Consider the following 17766-nt stretch of genomic DNA (forward strand, 5'->3'; position numbering starts at 1 on the left):
TGAAAAGATGTCCTGGAACTGTCTACTCTCTTCAATCTGAGAAAAAGACCAACCACCCCTTCCACGAAAAGCCCCCAACCCTTGAAACTGGTACAGCAACCCCCCTCACTTTCCTCCTGAAATCCTGTGCGCATCTCTCTTTCCAAAGATTTTTTTTCTCAGATTTGATTTTATTAAATTTTCAATGACAGTAAACATTACACTTGGTAACATCAGTACATCGTGTACTCGTATGCATCACTAAGTACTCTATTTCCTTGTTCAGAGTCTTTCGGGTTATCCGAGTCATATCATTGTTGGATAATTGCGCACGTGTGACCTTAAAGCGTACATAACGTTCAAGACAACTAAAAAAACAATGGGTAAGACGTCCTTACATCATTAAACAACGAACCTCCCTCCCTCTAGTAACCCTGCCCTCCCGTGAGTTTATTACCTAAGAATAAAATGTTGTCCCACTGCTCCCAGCTATTGGGAGAAGGTAAGAGGGTGCTCAATCAAAACATGACTGTGGGAAGAAGAGAAGAAAAAACAAAAGAAGAGTGGACCAGAAGGCAGGGAGGAACCGAATCAGTTGGTGCACCTGGATATCGGGGCAGTCAGGAGGGATGGGTGTGAGTGAGGTTGTATCCGCGGGGAGAGATCTAGTATTGAGTGTAGGTCCGGTTAGATCTGGACCAAGTGCAGGGCTCTAACCCTCGTGAAGCATGTAGTCAATTGGAGACCGTGAGATAGACAACTGACTAGAGGGCCCCAGGCATATTTGAAATTTAAAAATTTGTCTCTATATATGTCGTTCATACATTCCATAGTGAGTGCCTGCCATAGACGCGCATGCCATTGTGTGATAGCAGGGGCGTCTTTCCTTTTCCAGGTGGTGGCTATTGCTGTTTTTGCCGCTCCCAGACAGAGCCACATTATGGCCTGATCTGTTTTTGTCTGAGATTTCAAACTGGTGTCCGGAGGCCGAGAAGCACAAAATCTGATGAGTCCGGGATAGGATATCCTAGTATCTCTTTAATTTGTGCCAAGATTTCCGGCCAAAAGGGCCGAATTGTTGGGCAGTCCCACCACTTGTGGCGAAAGTCGCCCAAAATGCCACACCCCTCCAGCAAAGATCAGAACTGTTGGGAAATATCTTTTTTAGTTTTGTAGGGTATAGATACCAGTCAAAAAGTATCTTGTAGTGAGCTTCTCATTGGCTTAGTGAATGGTTGTGACGTGTTATGTCCTTCAACAGAGCTTTCCACTGTGAGTCTGTGATCTCATGGTTTAGTGTGCTTTCCCAAAATTCGAGGTGACGCGGGTCTTTAGTGTAGTAGTAGTGAGTATAGGAAAGATATAGCCCCTTTTACTGTGCTTGCCCCTTTCATAAATCTCTCAGGAGGCGTAAACTCCCTCATCACCCCGTCACCAATCTCACTCTGCGTGGCAGATAGTAGTAGTGCTCTGAATTCGGTAGCTGAAATTTTCTGGCAATTTTCGACAGTCAGTATATCTCAGTTGTGAAAAATGTGTGCTAGCATGAGGCAACCTCCCTCCATGCATCAAAGAGTCCCGGTTGTAGTGCAGGGGTGAAGGCTGGATTGTAGTTTATGAGGGTAAAAGGGGAGGGGAATGTTGTCCAGTTCGTTTGCCTCAAGACGTCATCCCAGGTTTTAAGGCTTGTTCTGGTAGGGGTGCCTATATAGGCGTTGGCTGGTCGATCAGGTTTTGGCTTCCAGTGGAGGTCCCATATTACCTTGCCCGTAACGGCACGGTCCATATGCAACCAGTGTTTGTCGGACCTGCGTTCAGACCATTCCACTATAACCCTAAGTTGTGCTGCTTCGTAATATAATTCCAGGCCAGCCCCGTCCGAGGGCCTCCATAAGAGATTAAATGAGAGCCTCTGCCGCTTATTCTGCAAAATGAATTTATTTAATAGGGTCTGGACTCCCTGTAAAAAGCTTCACTCTAGCTCGATTGGGAGACTTTCGAATAAGTGGAGGAATTTTGGTAGGACTACCAGCTTGACGGCATGAATTCTGCTCAGCCAAGAGAGATACAGGGGCGCCTACTGCTTAAGATCCGCCTGGAGTTGGCGTAAGAGTGGAGGATAATTTGCACTAAAGAGCCCCGAGATTTTGGGGGTCAGTTTTATCCCCAGATATGTTAGTTCTCTTTTGGCCCACTGGAAAGGGGTCGAGGCTACCAAGTCTCCCATTGTTGCGTCTGTTAGCTTCAAGTTTAGAATAAAAGATTTGTCCTGCTACGCCTTCAAAGCATCCCAGTTCTTCGCTGAGTAGCATCAAGGATCGTCATGGGTCTGAAAGAGTCAGTAGGATGTTGTAGGCGAATAAAGAAATTTTATGATCTTCGGAGCCAAAGGGAACCCGTATGATCCCCTGTTTCTCTATGATTTTAGTAGCCAGTGGTTCAATGCTAAGTGCAAAGAGGAGTGGGGAGAGTGGACACCCCTGACGCGTTCCCCTCACCAGGATAAAAGGGTCAGAGGCTATCCCATTAACTAATATTCTGGCACTAGAGGCTGCGAAGTTGGTCTTTATCATGTTCATAAAAGTCTCGCAGAATCCGAAGTGCTGGAGCGTCCGATAAAGGAAGGACCATTCCACCCTGTCAAATGCCTTCTCAGCATCTAAGCCAAGAACGACTGCCAGGATCTGTTTTTTTGCGTTTTTTTCTATTAAGTGGATCACACTCCGCACATTGTTGTGCGTATGCCTTCCCTTAATGAACCCAGACTGATCCGGATGTATCAAGCCGGGCATCAGGTTATCTAGTCAGGTGGCCTGAATTTTTTTATGTAATTTGGCGTCCAAATTGAGGAGTGCCATGGGGCGATAAGATCCACATTGTTGCGGGTCCTTCCCAGGTTTGGGGATCATAGAGATAAGTGCTTCGCTCATGGTAGGTGTGACTTGCTTGGTGGTCGTTATATGATTAAAGAGGGCCGTCAGTTGTGGGGTTTGATCTGTGCTAAACGTTATATAAAACTGTGTCGTTAGGCCGTCAGGACCTGGCGATTTGTGCAATTTCAGGACACTGATAGCCTTCTGTACCTCCTCCTCCGTAATGGGTTCACTCAAGTGTTCATTCTGGGCCGCTGTGACCCGTGGGAGCATAATCTCTTGTAGGTAGTCTATTTGTTCCTGTGGGTTGGGTCGATCTGCCATGTATAGTGCGTTATAAAAGTCTCTAAATGTTTGTGCTTTACCTGCCTCATCCTGTGTCTGTGTGCCTGAGGGGTCCTGTATGTTCCCTATGTACTCCTTTTCTCTCTTCACCCGTAATTGCCTCGCCAAGTGTGCCCCCACTTTGTTACCGTGCCGTGGGGGAGGATTGCTTGCGCCGGAGAAGTGTTAGGTCTGCCCTATTTGAGTATATTGCCGGAAGTTTCCCCTTAATGGCCATGACCTTTCTTTGAAGGGTTAGTGTGGGGGCGGCCTTATGCGCTTGTTCAGTTGCTTTCAGTTCCCCCTTCAAGGTCAGCCTCTCCTTCTTTCGTTCCTTGTTGGGGGTTGCCATCAGCGTCAAACAGTGACCCCTGACCACGGCTTTAAAGGTGTCCCAATTATTTGTCAATGACGTGTCTTGAGGGTCATTGAATTGAAAGAATTCCCTTATGTGTGCGCGTAGTGTGTCTCGTAATGTTTTATTGCGTACTAAGGCTTTGGGGAAGAACCACCTCTTAAATTTGGGTTTAGGGCATGACCATTCCAGGAGTGTCCCCACCGGTGCCTGGTCTGAGATGATGATAGGGTATATGGTGGCCTCTTTAACCTGCTGGTTTAGGGATTGGCTCAGGAAGATGTACTCGAGTCTTGAGTAGGAGCGGTGGACGTGTGAAAAGAAAGTATATTCTTTGTCTTCCAGATGTTCTCCCTCCAACTGTCTCTGAGTCCCACGTCTTGGATGATCTGTTTCAGGTTTTTCAGGAAGCTCCCCATGTGAGCTCTCTGGGGGTGTGTGCTATCAGAGTCTGAATGCCAGGTGAGATTGAAATCTCCCATCAAGATTATTTCCCCCTCAGCAAAGCCCCCCCAGTAAAGAGAGAGTGTTATGGGTGGAGACTGCCTGATTGGTATTAGGGATGTATATCGATACTATTGTTCAAAGCCTTACCCTAATGCGTCCCTTTACCAGAACTACCCTCCAGTCTTTGTCAGATTTGTAATCTACTGGCTGGAACCCTAAAGAAGCATGTAAGAGAAGAGCCACCCCGTTGTATTTTGTAGTAGAGGACGATTTATATAACAATGAGAATGCTTTGTGTTTTAGTCTGTGACCTTCTGATCCTTTGATATGCGTCTCTTGCAGAGTGACTATGAAGAAATGAGTGTCTGTGAGGTATTTCCAGATCTTCTATCATTTGGTTGGGGTGTTCATGCCTCTAATGTTCCACGATAGTGTGGAGATTACCATAGCGATTGTTTGGGTCTAGGGAGCCTCTCCTGTTTGCCTCCCAGTGTCTGTTTGACCCCCTTGCTCCTCCCCTCGGCCCCTGCACATGTCCGTCTCCGCTAGCTGGTTTGACTGCTCTCGTCCTGAGTGCTTTATCTGATTTTGTTCCCCGTGTGGTACCTCGTTCACCCTGATCCTGGTATAATAGGAAAAGAAAAGGAACAAAGAGGGGAAGAAAGAGAAAAAGATAACATTAAAAAACAGTAAACAATGGGACAACCTGTCCCAAAGTCAGATCACCTTCTCTGTGTCTGACGTACATGTGAGGTGAATTGGACCATAGTCTGATGCCGAAGTTCATTTGTTGTAGCTCTAAGAGAGGATAGCCTCTACTTCTCAATAACAAAGCCTGGTGACTTGTTTTGGTGATTACCGCGTGGGCAACGGTCATGAGGACGTCTCAGGTCAGCACCAACAAAATCTGATACGAGTGAGGGGTCGATGGTTTCATGTCAATTACCAGTGGTGGGATGGCTTAGCTTGTCCTTCTCGCTGGGGGGGAGCAGGGGGGGGCTCTTACAGAGCTCACATCCGTTTTTGTTGGAATTCTTGTGATATGAATTCTATCAAGTTGTCTCACGGAAGATTTGTTTCTTCTGTGATCTGGGGGCCCGGTGAGTTTGCCATTGATTGCCTTTCTCAGCTTGGCTGGGAGCACCATTCCGCTGGGCCTGGGCGTCTGTACCTGTTTCAGACTCTGGGGATGTGAGACCCAGCAAAGTGAACGCCCCTTTCACCTCGGTGATGTTGTGAGCTTTGTTCGATATGCGAAGGCAAGTCCAAACGGGTAGGTATCTAATTTTGTGCTGCCTGAGCTTCTCCGTAACAGGCCGCAGTTGTTGCCACCGCTGACGTGTTGCTTGTGCTATATGCTGGTATAAGTCACAGGAGAATCCTTGGAACTTCACCACATCGAGCTTTCTGGTGGCTAGCAGTATGGCCTCTTTAGTTTGGAATGAGTGGAGCTTTGCCAGGAGGTCTCGTGGTCAACTTTTCCATCTGGATTGGGTCTCCCCACTCTGTGCAGTCTTTCAACTTTGTCCTTGAGCTTCGTCGTACCCAGGGTTTCAGAGAAAAGGCCTATCTCAAACGCCTTGAGGTCAGCTCCTCCGCGTCTTCCTCCAGGTTCTGAATTCTAATGTTCTCCCTTCTCGCTCTGTTTTCTAGATCTTCAGTTTACAGAAGCAGCACCTGTACCTGTAGTTGGAGGTCTTGCGTTGTCAAGGTGGACTGCTCCTTGTAGCTCTCTAGCTTTGCAGTTTTGGCCTCTAGATCCAGCACTCTGGTGCCCACCGAGTCGACGTCTCGCTGTAGACTGAAGAGTCTGGCATTGAGATCCACCCTCAGCGCATCCAGAGACTGAGCCATATCCGCCTTAAGCTCCTCCCTTAATTCATGCTTGAATTCTCTCAGGGAGGCCAGAAGATCTTCTTTAAAGAGCGCCATATTGAATGCCCCTTCGCTGGCTGATTGAGGGTCCTTCGTGGTTGTGGGGGTGAAAAAGGCAGAGACTCTTTTACATTGTTTTTTGTGCAGCACAGATGGGCCCTCTGCGACACCTGAGTTAGTCTTCCACTGCCATAGCGTTCCTCAAGGAGGTTTCCATGTGGCGCTGGAAAGGGATTTCCTTGTAAAAGGTCAGTTGATTTCCACTCCCCTCCGTTGAACTATTCATGGTATCACGAGCGGTACGCCACTTCCCCTCCAGCTGCTTCTTTACGGGCCTTGTCCCTGTGGCCTGCCAGACCTCTGACCTAAATCCTGGTCTCTTCACTGTTTCCCCTGTTGACTAGGCCTTTGCAGATCTGCATTAGACACTGTTATTGACCAAGGGGACCATGGGGCCTGTCATGCAGCAAGCTTATCCTGAATAAAGGGTGCCAGGAATTAATTTGTGGCGTTATTTTGTGTGCTGCTGGCGGGAGAGAATATCTTCTGATTCTTTTCTGGGCGCCATTTTAGGGTCAGGCACCAGGCTTTTCTCTCTCACTGGGCTGTCTCGCTGCAACCGGTGGTGAAAAATGGGCTATATGCCACTGCCCCTGCCTCCATCAGTGTTCCAGTCTCAATTTACTTATATCCGTTGGTCAGGGGCGAGAATGCTCGTGTCGATCCCTACCGGCCTCCGTTACGGAGTTCTCCACTGCTACCGGACCACACTGCCTCCGCCTGGGAGCTCAGCAGAGAAGTGCGCTCATTGTCCCTGTGGGGTCCTTAATACGGGGGTGGAGGGCCTCCGTCCACTCACCACTACATCTTTAAAGTCGAGGATTCAGCGCAACAAGGAGCTTAGCTACGGTGGCTCACTCGACCCCGCCACATACCTTCTGCTGCCGCAGGTCTCTCCGACAGAAGCCTTCCTCCGGGCGCCCGCCTTCTGTGAAGTGTTGCAATTTCGTCTTCAATTTCGCCCCTCAGATCATCTGAGGATCTGGGGCGCTGCAGAGCGGGGTCGCGGCAGGTGCTGGATGGTTACCGTTCTCATCCAGCCGGGCAGCTTCAAATCGCCCCATTCCCGCCATCCGGCGTGAGTCTAGGCCACATCGGAACTCGGCTGAGCCTCTGGCATCCACCTAGATCCCGCACCCTTTAGCAGTCCTGCTTCTGCCCACCTCTACCCAAAGAGTCCCTGAGCTGGAAACGGGTCTCTTGGAGGTAAGATCAGCACTTTTCCATTGCCGTATCCTCATTTAATGGAAGTTCGACATCGCAGCCATCTTGGCTCACGTCCACACGGCTATCTTGGCTCGCCCCGCCTCCCAAAGATTTTTTTTTGTAGTTTTATATGGAGGTAGCTAAACCCAAAGGTATCAGAGTGCTTTACATGCTGTGAGAATATATTTAACAATGAATTACATGTGGGTAGTCCAGGCTTCAAATAAGAAGTAGGACGGGGAGGAGGGGGGGAAGTGGGAGAAAAAAAATCACTTACCTGCTGGCCGGCTGGCCAGCTGCCACCTCTCTTCTGTCCTCTTCCTGGCTTCTGTTGGGACAGGAAGCAGGATAAGCTCCCCTAACCCAATCACAACGCTGCAATGCAGTGTTGTGATTGGTAAGCACTGATGCTCTCTTGGCTTGTCACCCCACCAAAGATTTTTTGTTTTTGTTTTATATAGCGCTAGCTAGCTAAACCCAAAGGTATCAGAGTGCTTTACATGCTGTGAGAATATATTTAACAATGAATTACATGTGGGCAGTCCAGGCTGCTCCTGCAAATAAAAAGTGGGGCGGGGAGGGGGGAAGTGGGAGGAAAAAAAATCACTTACCTGCCGGCTAGCCGCCGCCTCTCTTCCATCCTCTTCCTAACTTCTGTTGGGACAGGAAGCAGGATAAGCTCCCCTAAGCCAATCACAAAGCTGCAATGCAGTGTTGTGATTGGTAAGCACCCAGGCTCCCCTCCAGGCTCCCCTGAGCCAATCACAACGCTGCAATGCAGCATTGCGACTGGTCTGAGTGCCGTGGTTCAGGGCTCAGATGGGGAATGGAAGCCTGGGCATGTTCTGAACCCAGACTGTAATGCAGCCTGGGTGGAGAACATGCAAAGTGTGCATGAATGTTTTGCCGGCCAAACATTCATGCACACTTAGGAGGCTGCACCACTCCATCCCCCTGCGCTGCCTAGCCCCGCCCCACAAAACTGGCCCAGCACAGAAAAAGAAAATGCTAATAATATCTCATTATTATCATTTTATTTTTCCTTCTTTGCCATGCTGAAAGGCAGTGGGGCAACACACCCCTTAGCAGAGGAGCCGCCCCTGCATGTGGGAATTTGTGAGGGTCAAAATAGACATAAAAAATGTAGTAATCATACATTATTAAAGTATTAGAAAAAGTATTAGAAAAGGAACACCAATGGTACATGACAGTAAAGCATTAAGGTAACGGCACTGAGATAGATGAGAGACTGATTTGGGGGCACGTGTAGTTTGTTGTTTGATTATGTTGAATAGCTCCCTAGGCCTATTCTTTAGGCGGTCAAGTTGGTTGCAAAAGAAAGTGTTTTTTCCCTTAAATATGCATTTCTTGTAGGTGAGCCCTGTGAGAAGTTGGTCTGATATGCAGTGCTCACTATTCTAGTGAACACTATGTATCAGTCCAGACAACCCTTATTGATGATTGGTTGTAAGTCAACCTTATAGACCAGCTATCCTAGTAGCGTGGATACGAGCAGTCTAAGGCTAAAGGCTCGAGAGGGCGTGTTAAGCCAGCTGTTATACCACACATATACCCCTTGAACACCAAGTGAAAGGACACCACACAAGTGTTATGAAAATAAACAGTGTATTTATTAGAATCACAACAGCCCTGTACTCTTTATGAGGACAGGGTACTAAGCACAAAACAAAACTCTTACGAAAATACTTAAGCTAGCACAGTATATACAAATGCCCGAGGGGCACGGAAAACCATATACTCTGAAAGTGGAATGCGAAATTACTAGCAGGTAAGTACAGTACTAATAGGCTTTGGAATCGCTAGGACTTGACTATAGAATCGTTAGATTACTTCTAGGAGGCCCAGGGGACTCGGGTGCAGAGTGTGCACTCTCACGCGTGATGCGGGACAAAGTCTATGGTAGCTAGTAAATGCAAAGTTAGTGTTCTCGGGCGAACCCGACCTGGTAGGAGGAAAACGAAAGTGAAAGATGCTGGCAGGCGACCAGTGAAGAGAGTTCGAAGTGATCCAAGCCTGGATCTTGAAGATGGACGATACCTGAAAGCAGAGGGGACCAAGTTCGTGACTACTAGCCAGTAGTCAGGTGGCACCAGGAGGGCACCGGATGGTAGTCACCTCGACCAGGTGAGTGGGCGACGCTGGGTTCTGCAGATCTCACGGACCAGGAGGCGTTGTCGGCGACCAGGATGGAGGAGCGAGCTGTCCCACGATGGATGAAGCTGTCGGCGTCGCTGGACCCAGGATTGGGCAACAAAGCCTTGGCTAATTCAAGCCCACGCGGTGGACCTAAGATGGCGTCTTGAGTGGACCAGGAGGGTCCGGGGTGCTCCTCTTTTGGAAGGGAGCAAGGGCCAGTCTGGAGCAACCAGACTAGCAGCAGTGATGTCGTCGGGCGTCGTTCAGAAGGCCACAAGCCAGCGGGCTAGTAGCCAAACAACGCGGTGAGCAGCAAAAAGCAGAAGGGCCCCACGCAGATCGTGGAGATGCTGGGAGGCTGCACTTCGGTGCTGGAGCTGCTCAGGGTCGGGGCTTCTCGGACCCCAAAGCACTCACCAGAGGGACGCTCGGCGGGCGTGCTGTAAAGAAGTCGTGCAGTCTTGGCGATAGTCGGTCCCTCGAGGTCTCGTCGCACTCACGGTTCTCAGCTTGGCTGTAGAGGTGAGTAGAGGTCAGAGGTGCCAGGGAAGCCGGGTTTCGTCGAGCTGTGTCGTCGGATTCCTGAGGAAGGACTTGCAGCAGACCGCAGTGTTCTTAAGATGGTGCCTGCGGATGCAGGGTGACTACTCCTTAGTCACAAGGGAGAATCTTGAAGAAGAAATCTTGAAGTCCTTTCGTAGAAAGTCGTGTCTTGATTCCAAAGATGATCTAATTTGAACAGGGGGCCCGCTCCTATCTTTATACTAAGAAAAGGGGCTGACCCGGTGACTAGGTCCTGCCTATGGGTAGGACTAGGAGGGGGGTGGTTACACCCCTCTCTCATGCCAGACTTTCCCCAGGCCAGGGGCTGGTGTGCCCCTGGAACTGGTTCTGACCGGCCTATGCGTAGTGAGCACCGGGGTGCCACTCAGCAGTCACCTTCCTGTAAAGCCCTGCCTACCCAGGATACACAAAACCCTGTCTGGGATGGTGCTAGCACCGCCCCGGACAGGAAGCCCTTTGTTCAAGCTCTCCTCGCTGGAAGGACTCCCAGCAGCAGGAGGTCAGACTCGTGTCTGTGGTGGCAGCATCCATTTTGTGGAGCTGAGGCTTCGTTTAACTTTAACCGGGGTTCACAGTTACATACATGTCGTGTCCCTCTAGAAGGGTGGAATGCTAACCCCGTCGCCAGAATTGGCGAGGGGTTAGTATTCCAATTCGTATGACACCTTACTCGACATGTTTTGATAAAGCAATACCAGAGTTAGCATATAACCGCGAGGATTATAATGCACTTAAGAGTATATGGTATGCGATATCATGGAACAGCTATTAGGACTTGGTTCCGCAAGCTGCAGACAGGCTCAGCTCATGCCAGAGCACCATTTCACACGATTCCAAGCACTCTGCCTTCAGGATTGTCAAGGCCTGCCATAGGAGTGACTGATAGGAATCTGTGTGTCCATTTTTAGGGTTAGATATAGGTATACTATATCTACAGCAAAGGGTGATTACACGACTTTGCCCCAGCTGTCATGCAGCCAGTTGTGCCAAATTTAGGAGGCCAGCCAGGGGTGGCATAATACATGCTTCAGCCCCTGGTAGGCCCTGGGTACACCTATGCCCTGAGTTACAGGGTCTGATAAGGTGGTCCAGTACCAATTGGTAAATGCACCTAGGGTACATGTTGTAATTTAGAGAGAGAACAGCCAGGCTGTGGGTCTGATTAGCAGGCCCACAGCCAGAGAAAGTCGTAAACCAGTGAAACAAAAGCAAAAAATCTGGGTGATCATAGGATTGCAGACCCTACTCTCCTACATGACCCCCCCCCCAAACTTTGGGACAATAAGCTAACCTTGACCAGGTGAGTCTTCTTGTTCTAAGTGGAAATATCTGGAGAGCCCATCGGCATTGCCATGATCAGTACCAGGTCTATGTTCCACTGTAAAGTCCATCCCCTGTAGGGAAATGGACCACCTAAGCAGTTTGGGGTTTTCACCCTTCATCTGATTTAGCCACAAGAGGGGCTTATGGTCGGTCTGAATCTTGAAGTGAGTGCCAAACAAGTATGGCCTCAGCTTCTTCAGGGCCCAAACCACAGCAAAGGCCTCCCTCTCAATAGCTGATCAATTCTTCTCTCTGGGGGTCAGCCTTCTGCTTATAAAAGCAATGGGCTGGTCTTGACATCAAAATTCAGTTGAGATAGAACAGCTCCCACACCCAACTCAGAAGCATCTGTTTGGACAATGAATGGTTTGGAGTAGTCTGGACTCTTGAGGATAGGTGCTGTGCACATGGCCTGCTTTAGGTCATCGAATGCTTTTTGACAGCCTGCTGTCCACTGAACCTTTTTTGGCATTTTCTTACTTGTCAGTTCATTTAATGGAGTCACAATTGATCCATAGTTCCTGACAAACTTTCTGTAGTAACCAGTCAGGCCCAAGAAAGCTCGAACCTGAGTCTGGGTGGTTGGAGGAGCCCAGTCCCTGATTGACTGTATTTTGCTCTCCAGTGGTTGAACCTGGCCTCCACCTACAAGGTGGCCCAGGCACACAGCCTGTGTCTGCCCTATCTGGCACTTGGTGGCCTTGATAGTGAGAGGCCTGCTGCTTGCAGAGCCTCTAACACTTTCCTCAGGTGGACCAGGTGATCCTCCCAGGTGGAGCTAAAGACAGCAATATCGTCAAGATATGCTGCACAGAAGTCATCCAGCCCAGTGAGAACATGATTCACCAACCTTTGGAAGGTGGCAGGTGCATTTTTCAGACCAAAGGGCATTGCCACAAACTGATAATGTCCACCAGGGGTTGAAAATGCTGTCTTGGGCTTTGCATCCTCAGCTAAGCTGATTTGCCAATACCCAGCTGTCAGGTCAGATGTACTTAAGTAGTTGGCAGAAGCCAATCTATCTATAAGTTCATCTGCCCTTGGTATTGGGTGGGCATCAGTCTTAGTGACTGCATTGAAACCCCTGTAGTCTACGCAGAACCTCATCTCTTTCTTACCACCCTGGGTGTGAGGTTTTGGCACTAGAACTACTGGACTAGCCCAAGGGCTATCTGAGGGTTCAATGGCTCCCAACTCCAACATTTTCTGCACTTCAGTTTTGATGCAGTCTCTAACATGATCAGGCTGCCTGTAGATTTTACTCTTGACTGGCAAGCTGTCACCAGTGTCAACCTCATGGGTACACCAATTAGTCTGACTGGGTGTCAGAGAGAACATATGTCTGAAAGACTGAAGAACCTGTTTACAGTCTTTCTGTTGATGCTCAGAGAGGCTGCCACAAAAGACAACACCATCTACTGACCCATCATCAGGATTCTGAGTGAGCAGGTCTGGGAGAGGGTCACTCTCTTCCTCCTGTCCCTCATCTATGGCCATGAGCAAGCTCATGTCCTTCCTGTCGACATATGCTTTGAGCCTGTTGACATGGAGCACCCTGTGGGGGCTCCTGGGAGTTCCAAGGTCCACCAGGTAGGTGACCTCTCCCTTTTGCTCAAGAATTGTGTGGGGCCCAGACCATTTGTCTTTGAGTGCTGCTGGGGCCACTGGCTCCAACACCCACACCTTCTGTCCAGGCTGATAAACAGTCAGGACAGCCTTTTGGTCATGCCAAGCTTTTTGGAGTTCTTGACTGGCCTTAAGGTTTTCAGATGCCTTCTCCATATACTCAGCCATCCTGGAGCGGAGACCAAGTGCATAGTCCACTATGCTGGTTGCAGGCTTTTTGAGAGGTCTCTCCCATCCTTCCTTCACCAAGCACAGGGGTCCTCTTACAGGGTGCCCATACAAAAGTTCAAAAGGGCTGAAGCCAACCCCCTTCTGTGGGACCTCTCTGTAAGCAAACAGAAGGCAGGGAATCAGGACATCCCATCTACGCCTGAGCTTTTCAGGTAGTCCATGAATCATCCCTTTTAGGGTCCTGTTGAACCTTTCAACAAGCCCATTGCACTGTGGGTGATAGGGTGTGGTGAACTTGTAGTTGACACCACATTCCTTCCACATAGCAGTTAAGTAGCTTGACATGAAGTTTGCACCTCTATCAGAGACAACCTCCTTAGGGAAGCCCACTCTGGAGAACACTCCAACTAGGGCCCTTGCCACTACAGGTGCTGTAGTGGTCCTAAGTGGAATAGCTTCAGGATACCTGGTGGCATGATCCACTACCACCAGTATAAACTTGTGTCCTGATGCTGTCTGGGGTTCCATTGGACCAACAATGTCAATCCCCACTCTTTCAAAGGGCACCCCCACCACAGGCATTGGTATAAGGGGGGGCTTTGTTGTGCCACCTGACTTACCACTGGCTTGGCAAGTGACACAGTAGCGACAAAACTCCTTGGTATCCTCATTCATGTGAGGCCAGTGAAAGTGTGAGACAAGCCTGTCCCAAGTCTTTGTCTGGCCTAAGTGACCTGCTAAGGGAATCTCATGGGCCAAGGTAAGGAGGAAACCTCTCTGAGACAAGGGGATAACCAGCCTCCTGGCCATGCCAGGCCTGGGGTCTCTTGCCTCAGTGTACAGGAGTCCATCTTCCCAGTATACCTTGTGGGTACCTGTGGCGTTCCCAGCAGCCTCAGCAGCAGCCTGCTGTCTGAGGGGTTCAAGGGAAGGGCAGTCTAACTGGTCCTTCCCCAGGTCTTCCCTTGAGGGGCCACCTGAACCCAGAAATTCAACTTGATCAAGTTCGAACTCTTTAGGCTCAGTTTCCCTCAATTCCTGTAGGTCAGCCTCCTCTGAGACTTGATCCACAACCTGGGGCAAGGGGGAAGGCAATGCCTTAACCCTACTGCTCTTCTTCTTGGAAGGTGACTGGTCCATTGTTCCAGGATCCAGTACCTGTTCAGTGGGGCATCTTCTGGCCTGTGACCTAGTCACAGCAAGCACATGTGCTGGCAAGCCTAACATCTCCATGTGAGTCCTATGCTCCACTTCTGACCATTGTGATGACTCCAAATCATTGCCCAACAAACAATCTACTGGGAGGTCTGAACTAACAACAACCTTCTTCTGGCCATTTACCCCTCCCCAGGAGAAAGCAACAATTGCCATACTATGACTGGTAGTGACATTGCTTGCATTGGTCACCAGGAAATCTGTACCTGGCATGATTTGTCCAGGGTCCACAAAGTTAGGTGTCACCATTGTGACACTGGCACAAGTGTCCCTATAGGCCTGAGCCATTTTGCCATTTATCAAAGGTGTCTGCCTGTATTTGCCCAAAGTATTGGGACTTATATCAGGGGATATATCCACATCCCCTGTACAGACAAGGACAGCCTGAGTGAGTGTGCCAACTAAGTTGTCATACCCCTCAGAACCCAAGGTTAACCCAACTAAACCCTTGGGAGGTGCACTACCACTGCTGACTGTACTAGGGGGCACAGGTGCCTTAGGGGCTGCAGTGGCAGGAGTCTGCCCTCCTCCTTTCTTGGTGCACTCACTAAACCAGTGAGTTTTACTTTTGCAGTATTGGCACCACCTTTTAGATTGGCCTTCTTGATTCTTCTTTTTCTGGGGAGCCTGACCCCCACCCTCTTTGGGCTGTTGGGGACCTGTTGAAGACTTCTGGTCATTTTGTTCACCCTTAGAATCTTTACCCTTCTGGTCTGCTTTCTTCTGACCACCTTGATTCTGGCCCTGGTTCTGCTTAACTCTTGTTCTGACCCATCTGTCTGCCTTCTTTCCCAATTCTTGGGGAGAGGTCAGATCTGAGTCTACAAGATGCTGATGCAACAACTGGTTCTGACAATTGTTTAAAATTTGTTCTCTCATGATCAAATTATACAATCCTGTGTAATCAGTAACCTTACTGCCCAGCAACCAGCCCTCCAAAGCCTTAGTGGCACAATCTACAAAATCAGACCAATCCTGAGACTGAGTTTTCTGGGTATCCCTGAACAGCAACCTGTACTGCTCAGTGGTTAGGCCAAACCCATCAATCAGTGTCTTCTTCAGGACTTGGTAATTGTTAGCATCCTCCACTCTAGTAGTGAGGAGCTTATCTCTACCTTTACCTTCAAAGGAGAGCCACAAGATAGCTGCCCACTGACTCTGGGGGACACACTGTACAGTGCAGGCCCTCTCCAAAGCAGTAATTCATTTGTGGATGTCATCCCCTTGTTTAAAGGGGGGCACTATCTTATTCAGGTGCTTTGTATCAAAACTCCTTTCCCTATTGCTAGGTATAATGCTGCCACCAGTGGGTTTTGACCCACTCAATTCTTGCTCTCTAGCAAAGGCAAGTCTCTCTTTGGCCAGGGCAAGTTCTTCCCTTTCAATCCTCAGATTGACTTCCCTTTCCTTGGCTTCATAGATTCTCCTCTGGGGGGAGGTCATCCTCCTCAGAGCAGAGGCCTGAGAGCCATTGGTTTGAATGGATCTGTTAGAGCCTCTTGATAGAGACCTAACTCGTCCACTCCCAATGTTAAGCTGGCCTGAGAGGGGTCCCAGGGGTCTCCTAGTACCATTCTCATGCCTGCTTAAGTTGTCCCTAGTTAGCTGGCTAACTATTTCTGGACCTTTGTCTGCCTCATCATCAGATGGCTCCAGATCTTCATCCTCCTCTTCACCTTCTGCAGAGAGATGGATAAGGTCTGGGTCACCCCTGGTTCCCTCTAGGGGAGGCATGTTCCCATCTGGATTAGAAGGGTCTGGGTTACCAGCCCTCCTGGCATCATAAGTCTCTAAGAGACCAATCAGAAAGGGAATTGTGGGGTTAGACCCCTGTTTTAGTTTCCTGGAGGTACACACTTGTCTCATCTCCTGGAAGCTAAGAGCAGCATATCTGGAAGTGGGGACCTGTGGAGGGTCCACTGACACAAGGGGAGACTCAGAGTTTCCTCCTTTGTCTGACATGCTGATTCTAGTGTGGTCTAAGTGATGCACCTACCTACACTATATGTTTGCCTACTGATCCCTTGCTAAGAGTTGTAGCCAAGGTGTGCTAAGCCTTGAGGAGCTACAACAGCTGGTTCAGTAGAACTCAGAGTATTCTAAGCTAAGTTATATGTACCTGAAGTACTTATGTGATCTTTCACAAGATATTCTTAGGATACGTGTGGTAAAACACCAGCAAGCTCAAATCCCAACCGCTGCTCACCAATGTGAGAAGTTGGCCTGATATGCAGTGCTCACTATTCTAGTGAACACTATGTATCAGTCCAGACAACCCTTATTGATGATTGGTTGTAAGTCAACCTTATAGACCAGCTATCCTAGTAGCGTGGATACGAGCAGTCTAAGGCTAAAGGCTCGAGAGGGCGTGTTAAGCCTGCTGTTATACCACACATATACCCCTTGAACACCAAGTGAAAGGACACCACACAAGTGTTATGAAAATAAACAGTGTATTTATTAGAATCACAACAGCCCTGTACTCTTTATGAGGACAGGGTACTAAGCACAAAACAAAACTCTTACGAAAATACTTAAGTTAGCACAGTATATACAAATGCCCGAGGGGCACGGAAAACCATATACTCTGAAAGTGGAATGCAAAATTACTAGCAGGTAAGTACAGTACTAATAGGCTTTGGAATCGCTAGGACTTGACTATAGAATCGTTAGATTACTTCTAGGAGGCCCAGGGGACTCGGGTGCAGAGTGTGCACTCTCACGCGTGATGCGGGACAAAGTCTATGTTAGCTAGTAAATGCAAAGTTAGTGTTCTCGGGCGAACCCGACCTGGTAGGAGGAAAACGAAAGTGGATTCTGACCCTTGGATAGTGAGGCTATGCTGGGGCACCGAAATGCCGAAGTTACCTAGCCCAGGGGCTGCAGCTGCATAGGTCTCAAAAGACGTCGGGAATCCTCGTAGACGGACCAGGAGCCTGGAAGAAAGATGCTGGCAGGCGACCAGTGAAGAGAGTTCGAAGTGATCCAAGCCAGGATCTTGAAGATGGACGATACCTGAAAGCAGAGGGGACCAAGTTCGTGACTACTAGCCAGTAGTCAGGTGGCACCAGGAGGGCACCGGATGGTAGTCACCTCGACCAGGTGAGTGGGCGACGCTGGGCTCTGCAGATCTCACGGACCAGGAGGCGTTGTCGGCGACCAGGATGGAGGAGCGAGCTGTCCCACGATGGATGAAGCTGTCGGCGTCGCTGGACCCAGGATTGGGCAACAAAGCCTTGGCTAATTCAAGACCACGCGGTGGACCTAAGATGGCGTCTTGAGTGGACCAGGAGGGTCCGGTGTGCTCCTCTTTTGGAAGGGAGCAAGGGCCAGTCTGGAGCAACCAGACTAGCAGCAGTGATGTCGTCGGGCGTCGTTCAGAAAGCCACAAGCCAGCGGGCTAGTAGCCAAACAACGCGGTGAGCAGCAAAAAGCAGAAGGGCCCCACGCAGATCGTGGAGATGCTGGGAGGCTGCACTTCGGTGCTGGAGCTGCTCAGGGTCGGGGCTTCTCGGACCCCAAAGCACTCACCAGAGGGACGCTCGGCGGGCGTGCTGTAAAGAAGTCGTGCAGTCTTGGCGATAGTCGGTC

At 49.4% G+C, this 17766-nt stretch overlaps 1 protein-coding gene across 4 annotated transcripts in view; it reads right to left on the minus strand.

Annotated features, from left to right (window-relative positions):
- The window catches only part of BICRAL (BICRA like chromatin remodeling complex associated protein), a 744270-nt gene that overhangs the window by 6373 nt on the left and 720131 nt on the right, over positions 1–17766 (minus strand). The window lies entirely within an intron of this gene.

The sequence above is a fragment of the Lissotriton vulgaris genome, chromosome 6 (genome assembly GCF_964263255.1).
Source record: "Lissotriton vulgaris chromosome 6, aLisVul1.2, whole genome shotgun sequence".
Classification (NCBI taxonomy): Eukaryota; Metazoa; Chordata; class Amphibia; order Caudata; family Salamandridae; genus Lissotriton; species Lissotriton vulgaris.